This window comes from Notamacropus eugenii, chromosome 2 (assembly GCF_028372415.1).
Source record: "Notamacropus eugenii isolate mMacEug1 chromosome 2, mMacEug1.pri_v2, whole genome shotgun sequence".
Classification (NCBI taxonomy): Eukaryota; Metazoa; Chordata; class Mammalia; order Diprotodontia; family Macropodidae; genus Notamacropus; species Notamacropus eugenii.
The window spans coordinates 217,312,152-217,337,039 of record NC_092873.1 but is presented as its reverse complement, the minus strand read 5'-3'; the positions used below and the strand labels follow the sequence as shown (position 1 = coordinate 217,337,039).

The 24,888-nt window shown below is 37.0% G+C and overlaps 1 long non-coding RNA gene across 8 annotated transcripts in view; it reads right to left on the bottom strand.

Annotated features, from left to right (window-relative positions):
* Positions 1 to 2,566: 2,566 nt before the first annotated feature.
* Positions 2,567 to 24,888, bottom strand: part of LOC140526808 (uncharacterized) — a 340,835-nt gene continuing 318,513 nt past the window's right edge. For all 8 annotated transcript variants that reach the window (XR_011974536.1, XR_011974537.1, XR_011974541.1 and 5 more), the window contains one exon: positions 2,567 to 13,492. This is a non-coding gene — a long non-coding RNA (uncharacterized lncRNA). The remainder of the gene's footprint in view (positions 13,493 to 24,888) is intronic.

Here is a 24,888-nt window from a genome sequence, read left to right as displayed (position 1 = left end):
AAAAAGCTGGCTTTGCCACTCACCACCTACATGACTTTGGATGAGTCCCATGGTCACAGTTTCCTCACCTTCAAGATTTGACAAATAACCTTCTACCTCTAAATCTCTGATCATATCACCTTATGATTCATGACAACATATTAATACCACAAAAATGCCTATTCTCTGGGAGTTGTGTGATTTAGGGGCCCTTCCCCAGCTTTGGAATAGGAACAAATGCCTTCTGATTGCTTCATATCTACTAGGAGGACACATTTAATTGGCTGCTGAATTGGAAGTCAGCAGATATACTAAAAAGATGAGAGAAATTATTACTAATCAATGATTTGGGGAGATCCAGAACCCTCCCCCCCCCTTTTATGTAAAGTCCTGATTTTAAAAGTTCACCCTCTTGAAGGGCATTGATGATAATGAGATTGGATGAACTTGGTTGTTCATACCCTACCCAGGTAGGTTCTGCTCTGACTTGGGTAGGGCACAAATTATTTGAATCGATTGCCCAAGGATAGGGTTAACTTATGAAGTGAATGATGGAATCAAAGGTCAAGTCCAACCAATTGTGTCTTCTTTTCTTTGGTAACATACCTTCGTGAGACCTTGAAAGACAGCCTTCTCATTCGTTGGCATCTGAGCATCAGGATAGTGGCTCCCAGACCAACTGCAGCAGAAGAGTCAGTAGAAGCCTGGATGAAAAGTCAAAAAAATGCCCACAGAGATGAAGAAAAACACTGAAAAGAGTCCATTTGGTGTGGATTGGGCTGTACTCAGAGAAGGTGAAAAGTAAAGTGACTGTTTAAAAAGTGAGCTGTACTGTTACAAATGGTTCAGTGAGACTTGAACACTAAGCAGCCCAGGATTCCTTTTTTGCTCATATCATTCTCCTTTCTGGGTGGGAATAAAACTGCCTGTTTCATATGATTTATGTTTGTATTCTTGCCATCTTTGTACTTGTTCTCAGCTTATTGGGGAGAATGGCTTAGATTAGAGCCAAAAAATGAATTGATCCTTAGGATCAATTCTAAGGCTACAACTGGAACACTCAGGAGCCTAGTTTCCTTATTCAAGATAAATGAACTCAGGGCAAATCTTAAGGGCAGGCAAAGGACAGGGCTAGCACCTATGTCCTCAGCCTGTGGGGCATATGGCTAGACACTATGTTAGACTTCCATCAGACAACAACTGGAAAAGAGGAGGAAGACATAAAGATGCTCTAAGACGGAGGGGAGGGACACTTTCCATCCAGCTACTCCAGGATTTGACGGAGATATTGACAAATATCACAGTGCTTTTGTTCACAAAACACGAGAAGTAAAAAAACAAATAAAAACAAAACCCTCCCTAAAAGAGACCATCATCTGACTCATATAAGTTTGCTACAAATGAATACAAATGGAGAATAAGTTTACTCTGACAATGGTATCAGAGAGGAGAGAGAGCAGCAAAGAAAAATCTGAATCATACTTGAAGGATGGTCTGTGTTGTGAGGTAAGAAGACAGAAAGAAAAAATAAATGAAGAATGGAGGGGGAACACAGGGCATCGCAATAAGCAAAAGGAACACAAATATAAGTAGGGAGAAATAATGGAGCCCTAAAAATAAAGACAGGACTTGGGGAAAGCATATCTTAGATGGATACAGCATTTTGAAATGACAAAAGAGAGATTATTCCCCTGCCCGCTCAAAAAAGAAGAAAATCCAGAGGAAAAAAAATGACAGAAGATGAAGAAAGCTTTAACTCACGGTCCATATTTTTAGTGGGTAGGGGGCAAACAAAGATGGCTATGGAATTGCATCAAAAGAACAGGTACAAGATTGTACACAAATCTGGATGCTAGGAAAGAAAAAGGTAGTTAAAATAGCACACAGCTAATTATCAGTCTGATAATCAAAAGAGAAAATCTTTTAAAATTTCCTTTAAAAAAAACTCATTTCAAAGTAAATTTACACTAAGAATGACAGGCAGAAACCTCATTTGCTCTCACATCTCCACCATTTTTTATAATCTGATGGTCGTTTAAGAAGATCTCAACAATTGCATTCATCAGTCTCATTTGTTTGGCTCCATTTCTTAGCCACGTGAACTTGACCAATCCAAGACATGCCATTGTCAGGAGCACTTCTGACTTCCACTCATCAGCTCATGCTAAATCAGGTTTCACAAGCAGGAAGCCCTCTCGGATTCTACCAGGGTCTTTCTCAGTCATTACCATACCAGAGAGAAGAAGAGGTTTCTCTAGAAGTAGTAGTAAGGAGTCTTTAATTCTCAGAGAACTTCAGTATATTAGAGTTACAAAATGTTGGGCCCTTGGCCTTTTTGTACATAGGGTAGATAATGACCAAGTGGTTTGGAAACCATAGACAGAAGTTCATCTTTTAGAAATCTGTGGAAATATCTCGTGCCTCTAAAGGTGAACTGAGCTGTTACTAAAGTTTTTCATATTTGGACTAGAAAATTTGAGCTCTAGACTACCACAGTTCAAACAAATCAAAGTAGATTAGAGTGTATGATAGCTCTTTCATGTTTAAAGAATTGCTTCTCTTTTAAATTTTTTTCTATTGCCTTGGGTTTGTTGCCTATGGCAACAGGAAGAATGCACCAGGGTGTCATAATAATCCTCCATTAAATCCCTAGTGTTTAAATTTTAATGCTATAATTCAACAGCCGACAAAAGCCCATTGAGTGGTTCTATGAGGACAAATGGTGGCTGTCCCATTTTTCTCAGGGGTGATGCTATAGCAACATGGAATGAATTTGGGGTTAGGGAACAAGCTGTCTCTAGGCTCTGTTTGCATTTCCTGGCTAAAAGTAGAATCCTGCATTATAAATTTTACACAAATAAGTAATTATTTTGAACTACAATTATACAGTTTGTTATATATTTTTATTAAAAATATACAGAAGGCAACAAACCCAAGAGTGAAAGAAGAGATGTGCAGACTAATTTTTTTTTAATGTGATGGTCAATAAAATTATTTTAGATTCCTGTCATCTTCATGGTTTATAGTCAATCTTTATCCCATTGAACAGATGATGTTCTGTAATGTTGAAGTAAACTACAAAGTCTTTTAGAGGATTTTCAACAAAGGAAGATAACCCAACAAGCAACAAACAGGGCGCTTTTGTACAATAAAGTCCAATATGTTGTTTATTAGTTCTTACTCTTATACTGCAATTTTGATTTGATGAAAGAATTGGGACATGAACAAAGATATCTGAATCACAATTGTACTTTGTTCAGAAAATCAAAACAAGATTATCCCACTGCAGAATTTTTAATTTGGAGAAGTCAACTCAATTATGCAAAGTTTGTGCCACCAACTTTCATTTTTTATGACCTTTATATTCCCTCTATCATAGGACCTTACAATGTTACAACAATTTTTCCCTGAAGACCAACATTACATTTGGACAATGACATATATAATGAGGAAAAAATAAATATGTATTTCCACTAACATTAATTTAACATTTCCTGCACCTATTTTAAGGCATCATTCTAAGAAACGATTCATAAACTTCATCAGACTTCCAAAGTGTTCAACTGAATGTCCTGTAGGCATCTCAAACTCAAGATATTTAAAACCGAATTCATTATCTGTTTCTTCAAATCTTCCTCTTCTACACTTCCCTATTAGTGAAAACAATACTACTGTTTTCCCAGTCACCTCAGCTCTCAACTTCAGTGTCATCCTTTTGAGTCCTCACTTGCATTAACTGCACATATTCAATCTGTTTTTGTTTTGTCATTTCTACCTTCACAGCATCTCTCATATATGTTCCCTTCTCTTAAAAAACAAACAAAGCCAGCCACCATCCTGACGTGGATTCTCATGCCTAAACAATTATAGTAGCCTTCTGGTTAGTCTCACTGACTCATTTTTACCTATTCCAGTACATATTCTCATTTGCATTATAGGCAGTGGCAAGATACTAGAAGCTTTCCCACTAATTACCAGAACAAAACAAAGGTTTCCCTTTCCTGTTTTGTTATTTGACAATTCTTAAGTCATTAAACTATGAATTATTGAGTTTAAAGGCTTCTGAGTCTACCTTATATACTCTGTTCTATTGATTTATCCTATTTTTTTTTTTTTACAAGTGTCAAGTAGCACTGGCTGCTGGGGTGGCTGTGGTGGAGTACCTAGTCTACAAAAAAGTTTGTGGTTAAAGAAAAATGCTACAGGTCCATGGTTAACCTCACCATTCAGAAAGACAATCCCAAGATTGTCCATACATTTGACATGGAAGACTTGGGAGAAAAAGTCATGTACTGCTACTGTTAGTGGTCCAAGAAGTTTCCATTCTGCAATGCTGCCCACACAAAGCACAACAAAGAAACCAGAGACAACTTGGGACCACTGATCATGAGGAGAAAAGAGGTACAATCACTCGACAATATAGACTGATTTGTCCTAATGTTGCTGATTGCTTCACAAGGAATTATATTACTTCTCTCCAATTTTACGAATTTATAATATAATTTGAGGACTGAAAATGTGACATCCTCTTTTTCCTCTTTTTCTCATTATTTCCCAAGAGGTTATAGATTTTTTTTGTTCTTTCAAATAAATTTTATTGTTTCATTTAGCTCCATTAAATTTCTTCTTAGTAGGTTGGTATAATGTTAAATTTCTAAATTAATTTACATAATGTCACAATTTTTATTGTATTGTTTGACCTTGAGCACTGAATATCTCTACAATTCTTTATGATGTATTTTATAAGTATTGTAAAGCAATGCAAATCTTGCATATGCTTTGGTAGCCTTATTCCCTGATAATTCATTATTTTAGAAATTATATTGAATATGATTTCCCTTTCCATTATTATCTCACAAATTTTCTTTTCTTTCTTTTTTTCTAACCAGAAATGTTATTGATTTTATGTATTAATTTTATGTCCTGCTACTTTGCTGAAGCTCTTAATTATCTAAGTTAGTTTCATTGTCCTTTCTCTAAAATTTTCCAAGAAAATTAAAGTGTCATCAGCAAATAATTTTCTCTTTGCCTATCATTACTTTTTTAAAATTTCTTTCACTTATCTTATTGTTACTGCCAACATTTTTAGAACTGTTAAATAACACAAGGGGAAAAGGAAATCCTTGCTTTATTTTTGAATTTATTAGTGAAAACTTTTGATATCTCCCTGCTGCTTATAATGCTAGCTTTTGGGTTGAGACATAAACAGTTTATCCTATTTTTGAAAGGTCCTAGAACAAGTAATTCTGAAAACAATTACAAACTATTAATAGCCATATGAAAGATTGTTCAAATCACTAACAACAAGAGGAATGCAAATAAAATAGTACTTCAACATCACATCCAAAAAATTTGGAAAGATGACAAAATGTGAGAATAGTCCGTTCTGGATGGATTATACAAAAATGGACACATTAATTGTTCACAGAAGTATGAATGGGCCAAAGCATCCTGGGAAACAATTTGAAATTATTTGAGTAAAGTGATGAAAATTGTTCATAACCTTTGACCTAGAGACTGCATTGCTAGGGGGTATGAGTGTGTGTGTGTGTGTGTGTGTGGTATGTGTAGATACATACACCAAGGAGTCAATAACAAAAAGAAAGGCTTCATATGCACCAAAATATTTATAGCAGTCCTATTTATGGTAGCAAGCAATTAGATACAAAGTAGATGCCCACTGAAAGCAGAGTGGTTAAACATTGTAGTAAATGAATGTAAATGGGATATCACTACAGTATAAGAAATGATTAATATAATGAAGATAGAGAAACATGAAAATATTTGCATTAACTAAAGGATAAGAAGAACCAAGAAAACAGTATATATGATGACTACAACAGTGCAAATGGAATAATAGTAGCAAAAAATAATCAAAAGAAAAAGTGCTCTAAAATTAATACAACCAGACTTGACCCTGAAAAAGAAAAATGAGAAGACACCTCTTCTGCTTCTTTGCAGAGTTTGGGGACTATGGAGATGGAGTATATTGACAAATATTTACTATATTGGTTAGTTTTCTATTCTCCCTTTTGCCATTATAAGGGATTGGTCTCAGGGAGTGAAAGGGAGGAATATATTAGGAAATGAAGATAATGTAAAAACAAAAGAGTTTAATAAAATTTTATTTTAAAAAGCTCCTAGGATTTTTAGCATAAAAATGCTGTACTTTGTCAAAAGCTTTGTCTGTATCAGTTCATATAGTGACAAAAGGTGATCCACTGGAGAGGGAAGTGGCAAACTACTCCAGCATCTTTGCAAGAAAACCCCATGGATGATAACAACATGATAAAATAGATGACATTGAACGATGAGCCCCTCAGGTAGTAAGGTGTCAGATATGCAACTGAGGAAGAGCAGAGAACAGCTATGAGAAGCTCCAACACTAATGAGTGTTGCAGAAAGCAAGTTCAACAGTGGATGCAGAACATTCAAATCACAGAGATGTATTAATATGCTGCAAATATCTACAAGTAACTACTTCTATATTTTTGCTAAAATATGATACACAGGCTCAAGGATAGATGGGAAATATAAGGAGACTTCAATGTGTTATCAAGAGAGAAACAGCCCTGAAGACATCATAAAAACAAATCCGCAATCAGAATAGGAGACAACTGATGAACAAGCTGAAATGGTACTCTCAAAGTATTAAAAGAACTAAGAGAACTCCAGAATATTGAACAGAATAGTCTTCTATTAAGGATTTGTAGAAAGACAAAGATCGGTATCTGTAACAAGCAAGGAAACTGAGGAAGAGATTATTTACCTACAGACAAGCTCAACATAAGGTCTTTCCCATTTTTCAGACACATAATGACCTCTGCCTGAACCCAGCATGGAGAATCCCAACAAATCCAAGAGCTGGGAACCATTGGTTAACATCTGTTGTATAACAGTCAACTGCTGAGTCAGTACTCAAAGAACGCAATTTCACATAAAAGGACTACCTTGGCCTAGCTCAGTGAAGCTCCTGCTGTGAGTTGACCATACAGTCCTATTTCTCAGGGATTTGATCAACACGTACCCCACTCCCACACTTAGCTCCCCCTTACTTATCTTTTCTGTTTCCTTGATAAAGGTATTTTTGCTACTATATTGCAGCTATCATTGTCATGGCATCACCCCAAACCCTCTACAGTCAACTGAATTACACAGAATAAGAAACCATGTAGTAGAGTGGAGGTAGGGAATTTCAGTCTTTACTGAAGGAGGAAGTATACACTCTCAATGAAGTCATAGGTTTATTAAAATATCTGAGATTATCATATAGATTCCTAGATCTATAAAAAATTCAACTATTAGATCAATCAATAAACATTTATTAAGCACATACTACATGCCAGGTACTATTATAAGCAGTGGGGTTGTTGAAAAAAAGAGGCAAAAGACACTCCTTGACCTCAAAGAGCTTGTAATCCAATGGGAGAGCAAACATAAACACAAGCATACACAAAGCAAGATAAATACAGGATAAACTGGAAGTAATTGATGGAAATAATTAAGACAAGTTGAGTTAGAAATGCTTCTACCAACACTAACATAAAAGATGTAACTCTGGTATGCCTCAGTTTACACTTTTTCTTTTACTACTTGCTGTAGCATTATTAGTAAACAAGCTCATTAAAAATAACACACAGAGTACTATAGATTGCTTAAGGGGAACACTGAACATCCCAGATGTGTAAAATTAAGAAACAACTTCTATTTTTAATCAAAAGAGAGCAATATTTCAAATCTTAGATTTTCTGAGTGGGGTCAATGTTCCAAAAAGGTCCTAAATTTAACAAAATGTATCTAGGTCTTTTGTATCATCTGACACAAAGATTATATAGTTTATGCAATTATTGGTCATAGAATTTCAGAGTAGAAAGGGGCCTTTGAGGCTACTATTCCACTTCATACTTGCATAAGACCCTTCTCAATGACATAACTGACAAGTGAGCATGGGATGAAGTTGAAGACCTTCAGTGAGGGGAACCCATTATTGTTGGTTTTATCCTATTCCACATTTGGATAGTTCTATTTCTTAGGAAACTTCTCCTTAAACAAAGCCTAAATATGCCCTACTTCTTGTATGCCATTACTTCTTGGTTTGCTCCAGGGCCAACCAGAGAAAGTTTTTTCCATCTTCTACACCAATAGTATCAAATTCGAATAGAAATGGGGCCCACTAATCCTTACCTAAGGATTGCTATGGGTACCATATTGTTAGTTCTACATTTTTATTTATTTTGCTAACTAATTTCTAATTACATCCTAATCTTATTGGGGCTAAACTCAAGAATGTTGTGGACACCATGTCCTGAGAAAGCATGTTTGATACCTCTCTCCTATGTGACAGTACCTCAAATACTTCAAAACAACTATCATGTCTTCCCTTCAGATGAAATATCTCCAATTCATTCAACCTCATGATAGACCCCAACACATTTATTTTCTCCAAAGTATTAGAAGACACATAGTTATTAGCTGTGAAAATGACGGGAAATTTTTACTATTCTTACCGTCATTACAGCAGATTGTTTCAATAAGGACTTATTTTGTTGGATTCTGATGAATAAAACATTGGAAACTCTCTTCTTCTATAGAAAAATTCCTCATATAAATGAGTGATCTGGGACCCATTCCATGTATTCTGGAAGAGGCAAATGACTTCTGTCAACCTCTCCAATCGAGAAGGAGAAGTAAGATACATGGCATAAATTCTGAGTCATTGTACTTCAAAAGATTTCACTGTGCCACTGAACAGAGGCTACTGGAAAAAAAACTATTCATTGGAAACACCTCACCCTTTGGACACAAATGGTGATGTAAAATTCTAGTCTTTTCCAGAAATTCCAGAGAAATATGGCCTTGTATTGCCTTAGTTTTATCAGTTAAGGTAGTTATCACTAGTGAGTCATGGAGGGGAAAATTTTTAGAAAGCTGTCAATGCCATATAATAAAACCTTATGATGACATAAGCTTTATAAACCTTTTCTTCCTCATTTAATACAATGCTTCTCACTATTGATTGGTGTAAAGCTTATTTTTATGTTTAAGATTTATGACAGCACAAGATTCTGGGAACACAACAGAAATATCTACAACTTTTTAACACAATTGCTTGAGAAAGGATGAAGTCTGCTACTTTTATTCTGATTAAATGTCCTTATAACTTCCCTTTCTGTATGTATTGCCTAAATCTGACCTTACTGCTTCCAAAAATGACTACTCATACTTTAAGGTAATACATAGTTCACATATATAGTAGCATATAAATTACTGGCAAGATACTTAACCAGTGTTCTCTCAGATACAAACTTCATCTCCCCTTTCTTAACAACAGACACTCAAAGATGAGACTATTACTGACCCCTTCAAATCCATAAGCATAAGAACATAATGGTGAGAGAAACAAGTGCCCAAAAGTCCCAAGCATGTAAAGGGCAATGTATCGATTCAGTAGTTGCCTCAAAGTGCCATATCATTTACAATGTTTTTTGCAAGGCTTTTGATTCAGTTTTGCATCCATGTCTGGTTGCCGTACTACAGATATAGAAAATAATCTAGTGAGAATTTTAGATCTAAAATACCACTAACACAGTACTTTCAAGAACAATAGATAGAAATGTGATATATTCATAGAAATTGCTTAGGAGCTTCATGATTCCACCTAGGTTTAAAAACTATTTTCATCTCTTGTCAGAATTTCCAAATGTTGTGTCCAAGCAAAGAGGGAATCAAGCCAAAATATTTTATTATAATTGATGTACATGAACAACCAGACTTTGGCACATGCCCAAATCACTCAAGATGGAGCCACCCAAGTGGGAGACACCAAGAACTTAATTCTGTGGGAAGATGTTTATTTTAAGTTCTCCTAACACATGACTGGTATAGCCATTTTTAATTGGTTACATAGCCAGAACTGACTGTATCTTTAATCTGGCGGACTCAGGAAGTCACTCTTTCTTTCCAAGTGGCGTCCAGTAAGAGTACCATGCAGTAAAATAGACAAAGAAGGGCCACTTACTCCTTCCCTCTTAGATTTTGTAGCACTGAGAAAAGGCTTGGCATTTTTGTCTTGCTTTGTCTTTTTCAGTTCTAGATTCAAGGCATAGAGTCTTATACTTGGAAGCTTAGGACATGGGGAACTTGGAGCCCAAGAGTATAGGTTGGATATTGCAGGCAGTCCAGTAAGGAGAAACCAGGAGAAGTTAGAATTTCAGGAAACAAGCCCATGGGAGTTTTGGACTTGGAACTTGTTGAGACTAATGCTATATGGAAGCTGAGTAAATCTCTGAATGTAATCTCCCTGCTTACCAAGGGACTAAGGTATGGCAAGGAGGATTATGTTCCCTCAGGTCCCAAGAGTGCGGAATGCTTGTTTGATTCTTCTTATACCTTTTGAAGTAAACATCCCTTGATAAATGCTAATCTTACTGTTAAGTTGTCAAATGGACTGGGAGGTGTGAAATATAACCAGTGGAAGCTGAAATCAATAGAAGAGATGAGAGGACTTCCCACCCCTCCAAAAAACCACATAAAGATAGTAGAAAATCCTGGGGCAGGGGGGATAAAATGCAACATACCCAGTCCTCAGGCAGTGGGGCCCACTGTTAGGAATGGATAAAAGCACACTATATTCTTCTACCTAAAACACATTACACTGCTTCTTCATCACTTGTAATATTGTTAGAATAATGTCAAAATAACATTGAAAAGTAAATAAGAATGACACTTTTAATGCATCACTAAGAAAAGATAGAGACCAAAGGCTTCAAGATTGAATCTAGAGGTCAAATTGAAGGAAAGGAAAGGACAATGGCAATATTTATGCATACCTTTGCTTTCGCCAAAAAGCTATGAGAAAGCTTTGACTACATACATTCAGAGACCTACTGCCATCTTGAAAGCCCTATTCAGGGCTTAGTCAAAAAAGGCCAAGTTCTCCCATTGCATCTTGGGCCATCTCCAGTCATCCTGATGAATATCTGGCCACTGGATCCAGATGGCTCAGGAGGAGAAAGTGAGGCTAGTGACCTTGCACAGCCCTTCTCAAAGTCAAGTGCAAGTCATGTCATCATTTCTCAATTGTCATAGTCTTCTTTGAAAACAAAGGATGAACACAAAAAAGCCATCTCGAAATCAAAGCCTAATTAGAGGAATATGTTTGAAGCAATTATTACTGTGTGATTCCAGCTATAATGTAGCTTTTGGTGCTAGAAAATGCACCAAAAGAGATTTCAAAAGTATTTTAACAAGTCCCATTTAATGTTAATGAAATATAGGTCCTATCAACCTAAAGCAACTACAGCAAAGTTAACACTTGTGCTCTAAACAGGAGGAAGAGGATTGATAGACTTTCTCAGAACATATGCTAAATAGGTATAAAAACTAATGAAATATTTTTGCAACAAGTGAGTATGATTTCCACAAGCAAGAATAAAGACTAAAACAGTTAAACAACATTAGATGTGTCAAATGTAAACAAAATTGGTTCCCCTCTAGTTGGAGCCAATGAATTGGTTAAGATCCAAGAATGGAACACAAAGACCCTCCATGGGTCACATCTGCATGATCACAGCTGACAAAATGTCAACAAAGATGCTTCAGAGAAATGGCTGAATGAAATGTTTTTTTAATCAAATGAGATAATAAACGAGAAGCACTTTTCAAATTTTAAAGAAGCATGTAAATGTTAGATATCACTAGTATTATTGTCAATTATTTTGGGAAAACACGGATTTATGTTGGCAAATTAGTATCAAAGAACTGGAAGTACAAATTACCAAAGGGTTATCCTTAAGAAGCCCAAGCTTTTTACCACTGCACATTATTCAATGGAATAATAAAAACTGTTCAACACATCATTATCAGCTAAAAAAAATTAGCACTTACTGAATACCTAGCAAAATATAACCTGATGGCTAGAATTCTATACAACAACTAGCTAAATTTTATGAATTAACAGAGAATGAATCTGCATATTACAAATAAAGACCTCAACATATCCTAGAGAACTCAAAACAATAACTTACTGGAGTGGAACCATTATCCTAGACAACTGTCATCCTCAACAACCAAGATATAACCTTGATCAATTAAAAACTCAAGAACAATAGTTTTAATAAATGTCACCATAACATAAAAATTTCACACTACAAAAAATAAAAAGCTTTCAAACTCCAGAGACCCAACATAGGAGATCAATGTCCTGTGAGAACAGAATGAAGTATATATCAATGCTGTCATCTTGACTACCATTGTAATTGTGCCAAGGCTGAGCCTCCATCAATGAGCCTCTAGAAGAAAAGCTTGCATGAGTATAGTTTTATATGAGTACAAAAGGCAGTTACTTTATCCACCTGTGAAACAGTTCATAGAACATTAAATATAAAAGATTATAAGTATATTATTTTTTTCTGAATTCCATTATAAAGATGAGAACAAGATTGTGGCAACAATAACTGACATTTATATGACATATTAAAGTTTACTAAAGGCTTTAAATATATTATCTCATTTGAGATTCACAATGACCCTGTGAGGTAATGACAACATATAAGAGATGTCAAAATATTTCAAAGGTACAGTCATTAATTATTTCTGATTTACAACAAGCAATAAAACAATGTAGCCAATGGAAGTCACTTTTGAAATATTAAGCACCAAAAAACCATTACTTTGATAACTTAAAAATCTGGGCAAACAGCAAAACTAGTTTCTACTTGAGCAAAAAATATAGTTCATATTTTTCTCCTAACCCAGGGTAGAGCAAATAGACAATAATTTTAAATGGCTTCAAAATTTTCAATTACATTGGATAACCCAAAAAGCCATTCACAGATAAGTGTTTATCTGCAAATTTGCAGGCTTTCACATCTGGAATATGATGACTATGTGCCCTTTTCATTAAAGACTATCACAAAATAGTGATAAGGCACAAACGCATTTGGGAAGGCATTTCTCACCTCATTAACTATTTTCTCATCATTGTATAACTGTACCCTGGATACTGACATCAAATCCCCTTGTAAGAACATAGTCCACAAAACTCAGAAGGGTTTTAAAATATACATTATTGGCAATTTGAAGAAAACAAAATAGAGCTTACAACAGAGTTCATGAAAAATAAAACCCTCTAATTATCAACTGTCTTCCCAAGGTCCTATTTAGAGTCTCAGTCACTTATATAAATGCTCAATTTTGCAGTACTCTCGGTAAGCATTTCTCCATATATTTTTTTAAGTAGGTGGATTGTTCTGTAGTTCCATTATCAGCTCTCAGCTGAGGACTTCAGGAAAGAGTAAGATGTCACCAACATTGCCACCTCTTTTGGCTCCCATGGCTCCTAGGAGATCATTCTAGGCAGGTCTTCCTCATCACCCAGTTTTGGAACTCCCTCTGTAGTCTTGCATAACTCCTGGCAGGTAGCATCTTTTTCATTCATGGACCATGAATATAGCTCTTTAGACTCCAGTAAACCAGAATATTCTTCTTTGTTATGGACACTGTGTCGCTGTTGCTGTGGGGAATGAGAGAGGTGAGAGGGAGATACTTCATTAGTTCTAATATGTGTAGCTCTAAAGGTGCTATGACATGAGGTACTTTAATCAGAGGATGTTTCCTTTATGGTTCATTGAATTTTGATCAGATCTCAAGAACATGTTGGTCTTCATTGTCTATAAGCAGATAGCCATCCATAACCTTGAGTTCAGACCTAGATAGTGTCTTCTTCTGAAATGAACAATTTCTACTAGCCTAAGAGCTTTAAAAAGCAACCCAATTTCTTTCCAGTTGTTTCTCAAGCCTCAGAAAATCTCACTGGGAAACTGTCTAAGTTTATTCAAATTACCATAGGCTGTCACTAGACAAACCTAAGGCAGAGGGAATTGGTAGGAGAAAAAAGGCATTGTAATGGTACACTGGGCTTTGATAAAACTCTTGACCTTCAAGTAAAGCACTTAAACTCTTTGCTTTTCAGTGTTTTTCATTTGTGAAATGAGAAGATTGGACCAGGTGACCTCTGAGGCCACTTGCAGTTTTAAGTCTATGAAGCTATAAGCCTTGTGGCTCCCATTCTCTCCAGTCTAGGAGAGTGTAAGTGGGGAGCAAGGAGAAGCAGAACCCACTACAGCTACATGATCAATGCTTGAAAAATGCTCCCATACTATTAAAAATATAGCCAGGCTATTAAAAGAGAAATGTTCATTTTAAGCTGCAGTTGTTGTAGATCTGTCTTAAATTCCACAGGTGGGGCTCTAGGATGCACTCCATTATGTGTCCAACCTTGGTCAATTAAAAAACATGCTTTTAGGATGGAGCAGAAATTGAACTGTTAAGTAAGGGAAATGTCTAAGGTCTCCAGAAAACTCCTTTATGAAAATGAAAGCAACAAAAGGAAGAAACTCAATAACTGCTTAGCTATTATATTGGCAAAAGGCACATCTCAAAAGCTCTTTAACTTCTAGGAAGCTACCAGGGGGCCTATATGGGAAAGTATCCCTGCCAGGAAATGGCAAGAAGGACTAGATGTGACTGCAGATGGACTGGGAGATTTCTAAAATTCAAGTTAAAAACTTAACTCATTTGGGGGAAAAAGTACTTGCCTATAAGTGCAGTGAAGAGATGAATGTAATACAGATAACTTTCTTTGGCGGCATGGAAAAGAGAGGCAAGTTGTATAAAAAATAGGGTCCAGAGGAAAGAAAATCAATTCTTTACCAACTGTTTCCAGATAAAGCATTGACTATGCTAAATTGGCATAAACTTACACCAACTTATCTCTTGAGAACTTAGGCAAACATCTAATAAGTACAGAGATTTACTTCTGTGTCTATGGAAACCATACCATATATAGAAACATATAAAAAAGGACTGCTACAAATTGATTTTTACTTCCACAGTTCTGGCATGATATATTAGAATGAAAAAATCCTTCTTCTCATATGAAAACAATCCCATTGAATTGAGTTAATTTTCTTGACAGAAAGACTGTCCAAAGCCTTATAGATCCAAGTATGTATTAATCACCAGTAGAGACTTTTAAAAAATACAAACTGGAAAGAATGTTTACTTGAAAGTAATGTTTGCATTGATAATGCTGCTGAAGCTGAAACTGATAACTCATTCATTCAGCACTTTACGGTTTGCAAAACACTGCATACATTATACAATTCCTTCTGAAGTTAGACTTATGAGAGCCATTTACTAAGTATATGATCTTGAGCAAGTCATTTAATTTCTTTTGTAAATCTCATTTGTAAAATGAGGAGCTTAGTCCAGATGACTTTTGAGGTCCCTACTAATTCTAATTGCAGGATCCTATGAGGTAGATGATATTATTATTTCCATTTTTTAAGATGAGGAAAACCATAGAGGCTAAGCAATTTTCTTGATCAAACAAGTAGCATCTGGGGAGGATGCCAACTTAGATCAAGCTGTTGACTCTAGGATTAGAAGTTCAAATCCTGCCTCTGGTAATATCTGTGTGACCATTGCAACACCTTAATCTCTTTGGACCTCAGTTTATTTGTCTCTAAAATAGAGTATTGAACTATAGAACCTTCCAGTTCTAAATCTATATTTAATCCTATGATCTTCATCCATAATGTTATACCACCTCTTGACCATCCACTATCAATATAGCAAATCTAGATATGTATACGGTGCCAATGCTTTGTCTTCAATAATTTTTAAAAAGGAGAATTTTTTTAAAATATAATTCAATAAGGCTCAGAATATGATCTAAAGATTTAGAATTATAGAATCTTAGAACTGGAAAAGACATCAGAGATAAGCTGGTCTTACTACCCCATTCAGAAATGAAGAAACCAAGGTACAGAATGTTTAATTGACTTGTCCCAGATTCTTGTTGTTGAGTTTTTTCAGTTGTGTCCAATTTTCATGATCACATTTGGAGTTTTTTTGGCAAAGATACTGAAGTACTTTGCCATTTAATTCTCTAGTTCATTTTACAGATAAGGAAACTGAGGCAAACTTCCCCAAGGTCACACAGCTAGTAAGTATCTGAGGCTAGATGTGAACTCAGGAAGATGAGTCATTCCTGATTTAAGGTTCAGTGCTCTATCCACTGGTTTGACTAAGCTTCCCCAGGCTCTATGGCATGGCATGTCAATTTTAGAATCAGGTATCTTGACACTGTGCACATTCCACTATCTCATACTACCTCTTTATGGGTAATATTATGTGTTAGATTCTGACTCCTTTTTTTTCTCAGTGAGTTCTGAAAAGAAATACACATTGATATGCACCCTTGTGCCTTTGGGAGTTGAGTGCTCACTCTAGTTCAACCCAAGGTCAAAAGGTCTTTGTGAAGGAAGAAATTCAAAATGGCAAAGTATGAACAAACAAGATGATTGCCAATGGATGGGAAAGGAGGATATGGAGATGGGATGATAGGTGCCATAGGGCAAAGAAGGCCTCCACCTATGATTCTGCAATCTTCAGGGTCAAGACATATTGTTGGGTTTTTTTTTTAACGTTAGTTTGTACAAATATCAGATCTGAGGCTGTCTACAGGATCAGATTTTTTTTTTCCTGCATTAACCAAACTTGGTCTATTTGGCCTTATATAGAAATGACTAGACTAGTTACATTTTTTAAATGAAATGGAGAAAAGAAATTTTGGGCCAAATCAAATTTTATGTTTCCATTTCTTCCAAATTATTTTCAGACCCAAGCAAAGGCAAACCACACATAAGGACTGTACATGGCAACGCAACCGAAAGCTGAGTCTGCATCGGAAGGTGGGATACAGGCTTGGGGTATTTTTAGCCACAAAGTATGTGAACCACAAATGTATGTAAACTACACACACACACACACACACACACACACACACACACACACACACACACACCTGCCTGGACTTTTCCAAGGAATTTTCTTTTACAGCAGTTAAAAAAAAAAGTTACCCACAGCAAGTTGGCTGTCTGAGAATCTATAACCCAGTAAAACCATATGGAAAGTTCAGGCTCCTTTCCATGCTTAAATTTACCAACTGTGTGGACTTTCTCAAAGCTACAAATACAACAAACATCGACGGGCAAAGTTTCCCATGTCTAGCCAATACATACTGGGCAAAGATGAAAATAAATACCCATGTCTTCCTGCCTCGCTCCTGGAATCCAGCTGAAAGATGCTGCCCCTAGAGAGACAGGCTCTGAGAAGGAAGGCACTTCTCCTATGACCTCTGGGGCCTTGCTGGCTCTGTCAAACACCAGGGCTGGGAGATGTGTGCCATCGGACCCAGGGTAAAGGTCCAGGTTCAGTTTCTTGCTGTGGATCTATCCATCTCCCTCCCTAAGCCAAAGGCAAGTAGATAGCCAAATTATTTGAAGTTTTCTTCCCAGCTACATTTTTTTAAGTCCTAAATTGAACTAATTTTTCCATTGAGATTTAGAGTTGTGGTTCCTTATTATTATTTAGAATCTTTCATTCTGCCAGTATACACAAACAATACACACAGAGTGTGTACACACACACACACACACACACACACACACACACACACACACACCTTTACTAGCCAGCTCTTTCCCAGAGAGATGTGCTCACAGTAAAAATAAATAGCATGAATTTTTGCTCTTCCCTCCACAAACAGCCCACATCAGACATAACCATGCTATATACATAGGGCTTTATAGATATCGTATCTCTGGTTTCCCTGAGATATGATGAGTGACTATTCTAGGATGGGTGTTTATATGTTTTAGGATGGATATGTCTGCATGTCTGTATGAATCTGTATGTACAATACTGCTGGAATCAATTAAGTTTCATTGGTTGCTGTTCAGCTTTTATACAGATCTGAGGCAATGATTCTCAGCCTAGATATGGAAAGAGTTTGGTTAACTGCAGAGCATCTCTTTGTGAGGAGGAAATTCTCAGACTGGCTTTAAAACCAATGGCCTACAAAAGATCATGAAAGATGAAAGGTTTTTATTGTTTGTGAAGAGCAGGTCAAAAAGGAACAATTTGGGGGCTTGATTAGGATATTTCTCTTTGAGGCTGATGAGCCGTCATTATTAGAGATATCCAACCCTTAAATGTTATGTGGTTTAAAAGTTGCTTTTCATAAGAGCAGTAATAATATTGGAAGAAAATAAGGCAGCTTGCCATCAGTTAATTGCCAATCAATTGCCAATCAATGTGTCTCTGCAAGTTTAATTACAATTACAATGGTCATAATTATAATGCAAGAAAAAATAAATATTAAGAATATAGAATAGAATGAAAAGATAAACTAAAAATAAAAGTAGGAAGAACCAGGAAAACAGGATACATAAGGATCACAATAATGAAAATAGGAATAATGCAACAAAAAGAACAGTAGCACCGTGAAACTGAAGTGTCTAATGATAATGACCAAGCTTGGCCCTGAAGGAGAGATGGGGAAACACATCTGCTCTTTGCAGAACTGGAGGATTGCGTATAGGACATACTGCATATACCGTCACTCAATTGTATTGGCTAGTTTTGTGCAACTGCTTGATTTTTTAACTTTTTTTCCCCTTTCAGTTTTATTATTTGTTATAAAGGATAGCTCTCTGAATGGGGTTGGGGGAAATGTATGTTTGGAAATTTGGAAATTGATGTTTTGTAAAAACAAAAGATATAAGTAAATTAAAAATAGAAAATCCAATGCCACTGACAGTGCAAGTATTTTGAGTCCGCTGGTAGCAGAGGTTCTTGTCAAATGAAACCCTTGTAACTTTCCAAATCAATCAATCAATAGGAATAACATGCACATATTTAAGTACATACAAAATATGTGTAATGGGGTTAATTCTTTCCCTCCCCTCCCCAGCTCATTTGATATGGTCACATACAAACAAACAATCGGTCAATAAAAATTTATTAAGCACCTTCTATATGCCAGGCACTGTGCTAGAATGGAAAGATTGCAATATGCTTAAATGGATTAATGCCTTGTGATATTTTTACAAAGTATGAATATAATTCTTTGATGAGTCAGAAGACATTGTGGCTGAGTTGAGAACTAGTCATACCCCTCCCCACAAAGACCTTCAAAATGTTTAATTGATAGCTCTGTAATCAGAAACCCTGAGCTAGTAATGCAGAAGACGTCAAATCTTGAGGTGAGAAGGTTTGTTTTCTTCCTCTCCCCGCATCAGCACAGACGTCTAGACTTAAAGTCACTGACCCAGAAGAAGGCAGCTCCCATAGTAGGTAGAAAATCTGAAAAGTTTGGAGTCCAGTAAAGGAAGCAGAAATATACTCTCCAAACTTACATGGATATACTTCAAAAGAGTGACCCCTGGAAACAGAGAAGGAAGCCCAGTTATAGATTTAAGAGAAAGCTAGTTCCAGAAATCAAGTCAAGCCATAGAGAGGACTCCCTATGGAGAGAAGAATTTACCAAAATTTTGAGTGGGCTTCCCTGGCCACTTGTTTTCCCTCTATGGAGTGCTTCATTACCACTATCCTCTAACATTGTGCTCACTCTTCCCATGGATGCCATGTATGTTAATGGGAGAGTGGACTCCAGCTTTATGGGAACGGGCATACTTTGTAGCAGAATGCTTTTGCTAAGAGCTAACTGTGTTTTCTGGATGATTGTTCACAGGAAGCACATTGGTAGAGGTGCATGAGTTACACTTTCAGGAGTGGGTACACATTGGATGCTTGCCTTGATCCTTGAAGTAGCAGCTTCTCTCTAGGAGAGAAGTCTCTCAACACTTGAGTCTAAGTACAAATTGGAAAACCAGAATGGGTCCTGTTATTATTGAATCATTTCAGTTGTGTCTGACTCTTTTGGACCACATTTGGGGTTTTCTTGACAAATATACTGGAGTGGTTTGGCATTTCCTTCTCCAGTTCATTTGATGGATAAAGGACTGAGATAGACAGGGTTAAATGACTTATCCAGGGTCACAAGCTAGTAAATATATGAGGCTGGATTTGATCTTCCTGATTCAAAGCCCAGAACGCCATCCAGCACCATCCAGCTGTCCCTAGAGTCTGTCTGTCTGAGAATCCCAGTTCTGTCCATGTATCCAGAAAGGCTGGAGGCCAGGTATTACAAACAGAGCCTTCCTTTCCTTCCCATGTACAACTCACCCTCTTAAAACTCCTCACCACAGACAAATAATTTCCTCTGTCTGAACCCGTTTCCTCATCTGTAAAGCGAGGGTAATAAGACTTGTACTACTTACTTCACAGGATGGTTGTGAGGAAAATACTTTCCTAAGAGATATAAGCTCCATGAGGACAGAGATTATGCCTTATCTGTAAATTTTGTATTTCTGCCACTGCCTAACAGTGCTCTATATGAGAAAAAGTGCTTACAGTGGTTTTTTCCTTGTTTTTATTTTAGAGAGCAATTGAGTCAATTATCATTCAAAACAAACTGTTGTATTTCCAGGAACCATTTCACTTGATAAATGTTAGCATATTTCTTGAAGACAGACTGAACTATCAGAACACCATTCCAAATTTAAATACCCTGGGAATATAAACAGGAATCATATTTTTAATTAGAGTGTATATACTAAGGGAGATTTATTCATTTCTTTTTAAAGGTGAGCATTTATTAATTAGTCAGTTGTAAAGGGCATCATTTTTATCTGTGGGATCCCAGATCTAAAGCTAGAAGAGATCTTAGAGACCATCTCTTGTTGTACATAAGAGGAAACTGAGGCCCAGGAGGATAAATAACTTGTCTGAGGTCATGTAGGCAGTATGCATCAAGTAGAAATGAATCTGAATCTAGAGCAAACATTTTTTCCACTGTAGCACAAGTATAATACTCACACATAGTACAATAGTCCTTACTTTATACCGAAAAGAAGATATCACACGCCAAGATGGTTATCCCTCAAGAATGGGAGGCCACCAAACTGCACAAGGAGGGATAAACTGGCCCGGGAGAGAAAAATGAGCACTTCTAAGCTCCCATGCCAATCAGTGGTGATACTGGGCTAATGAGTGGCTGCTGTACTTTTAGCCTGAGAGAGAAAGGAAGACCTAATCTCAAAAGAGGAAAAGAGAGAAGGGAAAGGAAAAAGGAAAGGAAAAAAGGAAGAACTGCAGCTCAACAAATACTCTTTCTTCTTGATCCAGTTGTGACAAAGGAACATGATTAGTGGCCTTAAAATGTGCTAAATCGTAGTATAAACAAAATATCCCAAGAGAAGGAAGGAAAAAGGTTAGCAAGATAAGGAAAATTAAAATTAACTTTAACAATGATTTCAACAAGTTCAGAGAAATGAATGGAATGACTCAAGGAGAAGAAATCTGGAGATGAAAGAAGCCATGGGAGCTGTGATCACTGGTGTCAAACACAAATAGAAATAAGGATCCCTAAAAGTACATAAGGATCCTCATGTGCTACATGTTGCTTAGAAAACCACATTGATATCTATGTTTATTATTTTTATTAATTTAAAAAAATTTTAAACAAATTTGTAATTACATTTTAATATGATTTGGCCATTTTAGAACATTGAGGGGCAGCATAAGTCAACTGGCCTAATGTTCAACACTTCTGAGGTGTCAAACTTGAAACCCAAAGGCTGACTCTCAGATGAACCTGAAAGTCAATGCTGAAGAAGCCTGGCAGGACATTGTACAAATTCAGTGTAGAGCCATAAGTTGGATAATAACTGAAGCAAAATACCAAACCAATTAGTAAAACACCCTTAGTGGAAGAAGATCAAAGGTTTACTTTACAATTTCAAAATATATCCATCACGGAACTTGACCACTTGGACTGTAAAACTGATCAACAATGAACTGCTTAAGAAATGGAGGTAACATGGTCATTGGACAAATCACTTGGGCTCCCTGTGCCTCAATTTTCTCATGGGGGGGATTGAATGAGATGATCTCTAGCATCTTGTCTCTGCTCCAAAATGCAGTGATCTGAGAGCTTTATGACACAGGGGAAAATAAACAAAGTCAAAGGATACTGAAAGATCCTGGAAAATTAAATACAGTGTCACTAAGTATGAAGACCAAAGATCTATATGGTATCCAACCTTCTTCCTAGCTATGAGACTTGGACCTGTCATAGATGGTGCATCAGGTTTCTTGCAGTTTCACCTACATCACAGATACTGAAGGCAATATTCAATAGCAAGAAAGGTTATAGTACATAGTCAGCAGGGAAACTGTTTACTGTACTCCAGTGGTACAGAATAGGGCTTCTATTATAGACAGATGTCAGAAAGGTGACTCGTGATTTCTTTATGGGTTGCTCAATCAGAATATCCATAAACCAAATGGGTAATAGTCATACTACAGCATTGATGCATGTGTAGGACACAGGACCTGCCTGCAACATGGTAAGAAATAATAGCAGAAGTTGTATTAGTGTGTCATAGAACACTTAGAATTTGTTTCAAGATAGCTGAACTGGGTTCACATCTAAGCTCTTTCACTTATTACTTGTATTACTCTTGGAAAAGTCTAGTAACCCTCTGGATTTCAGTTTCTTCAACTGGAAAATTAGAGGGTTGGACGAGATGACCTCTAGAGTCCTTTCTAACTCTAAATCTGTGCTCCCATTATTAAGTTCCTACAATGCTCAGAAATCCACAAAATTTAGAAAAGACATTCTTCATGCTCTGAGTCTGTAGTCTAATAGGAGATAGGATACTAATACAAATAAATATAATATATAATATATAATGTTATATGATAACTGCATTAGAGAGGAAAAAACCCAAAATGAAATAGGAGATCTGAAGAAAGCCATTGTCAAGGTTATCAGGGGTCATTATGAGGCAGAGTTCAAGCCATAAAAACACATGTTGGAGCTGGAAAGAAACTTAGGGATGATGCCATAAGATGAAGTTCTGATGACTTCGTATCTGTCCCTGGTGCTTAGCACAGCGCCTGGCATGTAGGAAGCAGTTAACAAAGGCATATTGATTGATTGATTTGATTATTGTTTAATCTAGCCCCCTCCTACCTTTCCAGTCTTCTTATATCTTACTCCCTAACATTTACTCTTTGTTCCAGTGACACTGGCCCCCTGGCTATTCCAGGAACAAAATAATCTCTCGACCTTGGGCATTTTTTCTGAATGTCTCCTCCCTCATACCTGAAATGCTCTCCCTCATCTGCTCCAAACTCCCTGTCTTCCTTTAAGTCCTAACTCAAATATCACCTTCTACAGGAAAACTTCCCCAAACCCTCTTCATTCCAGTCACTTCCCTCTATTTCTGTTTATTCTGTATATAGCTTGTTCTGTGTGGGGGTATACCTGTTGTCTCCTCCGTTAGACTGTAAGCACTTTGAGGGAAGGGACTATTTTTTGTCTCTTTTTGCATCACCATCACTTGGTACAGTGCCCAGCATACAGTGGGTGCTTAATATTTATTGACTGAGTGAAAACAAGAGCTGTTCTCACAAGGAAGAAAGGGCTGAAAGCAGTACTACAGCTGTTTAAAAAGCCTATTTTAGTCTAGCCTACGTACCTATAGTAATTTGCTCATAAGGAGCAAAGGAGCACAGAGCGCAAAGGAACCTCAGAGCCTGTCTTGTCATCCCCCTCATTTTGGAAATGAGGGAATGAATGTCCAGGGGATTAAATGGCACCACCAGCCAGAAAGCCTCAAAGGTGGCACTTGAACACAGGTCCTCCAACTCCAAAGGCAGTGGTCTTTCCCATGTACTGTGCTACCTTCCAGATAATGAATAAATGGATTGACATGTTTGAGCAGGGTTGTAAATGATGGACTGGAGACAGAGTAAGATGTGTGGTATGTATGGAAGATCATTGAACCTGGATTCAAAAGATCTGAGGTCACACTGACTTTGCTCCTTATTATCCATGTGACTTAAGGCCCCTGAAAGGTCGGCTACAGCACTAGCAATTCATGAGACCTGAGACTGGACTAGTTGTTAAGTGGCAGGTAATAATGGCCTAGACAAGGGTGGTTATAATGGTAGGGGCAAAGTGGAAACAGTTGAAAGGAGTATTACAGAGGAAGATGAAACCTGGTGACTGCCTAGACATGGAAATGGGAAAGGAGGAAGAAGAGGCAAAGATGAGTACAAATTTTAAATTCTGACTGAACTAAGTGCTCTCACCAGAAAAAGAGAAGTTAGGTAAAGAAGCAGGTTATTTGGGAAAAGAGGGGAGGGGGGTAATACCAATGAATGCAGAATCTGAAGATGTGAGTTTAAATCTCAGCTTTGCTGGTTAATACTTGCTTGACCCAGAGCAAGTTTCATCAACTCTGAGGGACTCAGTTTCCATATTAGTAAGAGAGGACTAATGATCTCTGAGGTCACCTCCAGCTCTAAAATCTCTAATCCTGAGTATCCAGCTGGAGATCTCTAGAAAGCAATTGGAAATACACAATATGAATGGAGGAAATCTGGAAATCAGCACATTCTTGGCATTGGGCTAGTTGAGACCACCAAGTAGAGACTAACAAAAGAAAAGAGTGACAAAGACAGCATGTTGGTAAACACCTGTGTTTCAAGGACTGGAAGAGAATGAGGAGCCAATGAAGGAAGAAGAGATAGGAGGTGAACCATAAGAATACTGTACCATAGAAGCCAAAGAGCCTGGGATCAGAAATGTGCCACTTCAAAGACCCCAGCAATCATCTGGTCAGCCCCATTCCCTTCATTTTACAGATGAGACAATCAAGGCCTAGACGAGACAGAATGTGGGGGGCGGGGGAAGGGAGGCAGAGTTTGGAGTTAATAGTATTAAATGTTGAAGAAAGGTCAAAGATGATGAGAAAAAGAAAGATGATAAGGGAAACTTATCATCTGCTGAACTGATAAAAGAGGCATTTTGTGTTTAGCATCCTTGGAGATACAAGTCTAAGAATTGAGTTGGATGGCAAGGAAATGGGGATAATAATTATAGACAACACTTTCTAGAAGTTTGGAAATGAAGAAGAAAAGAGAAAA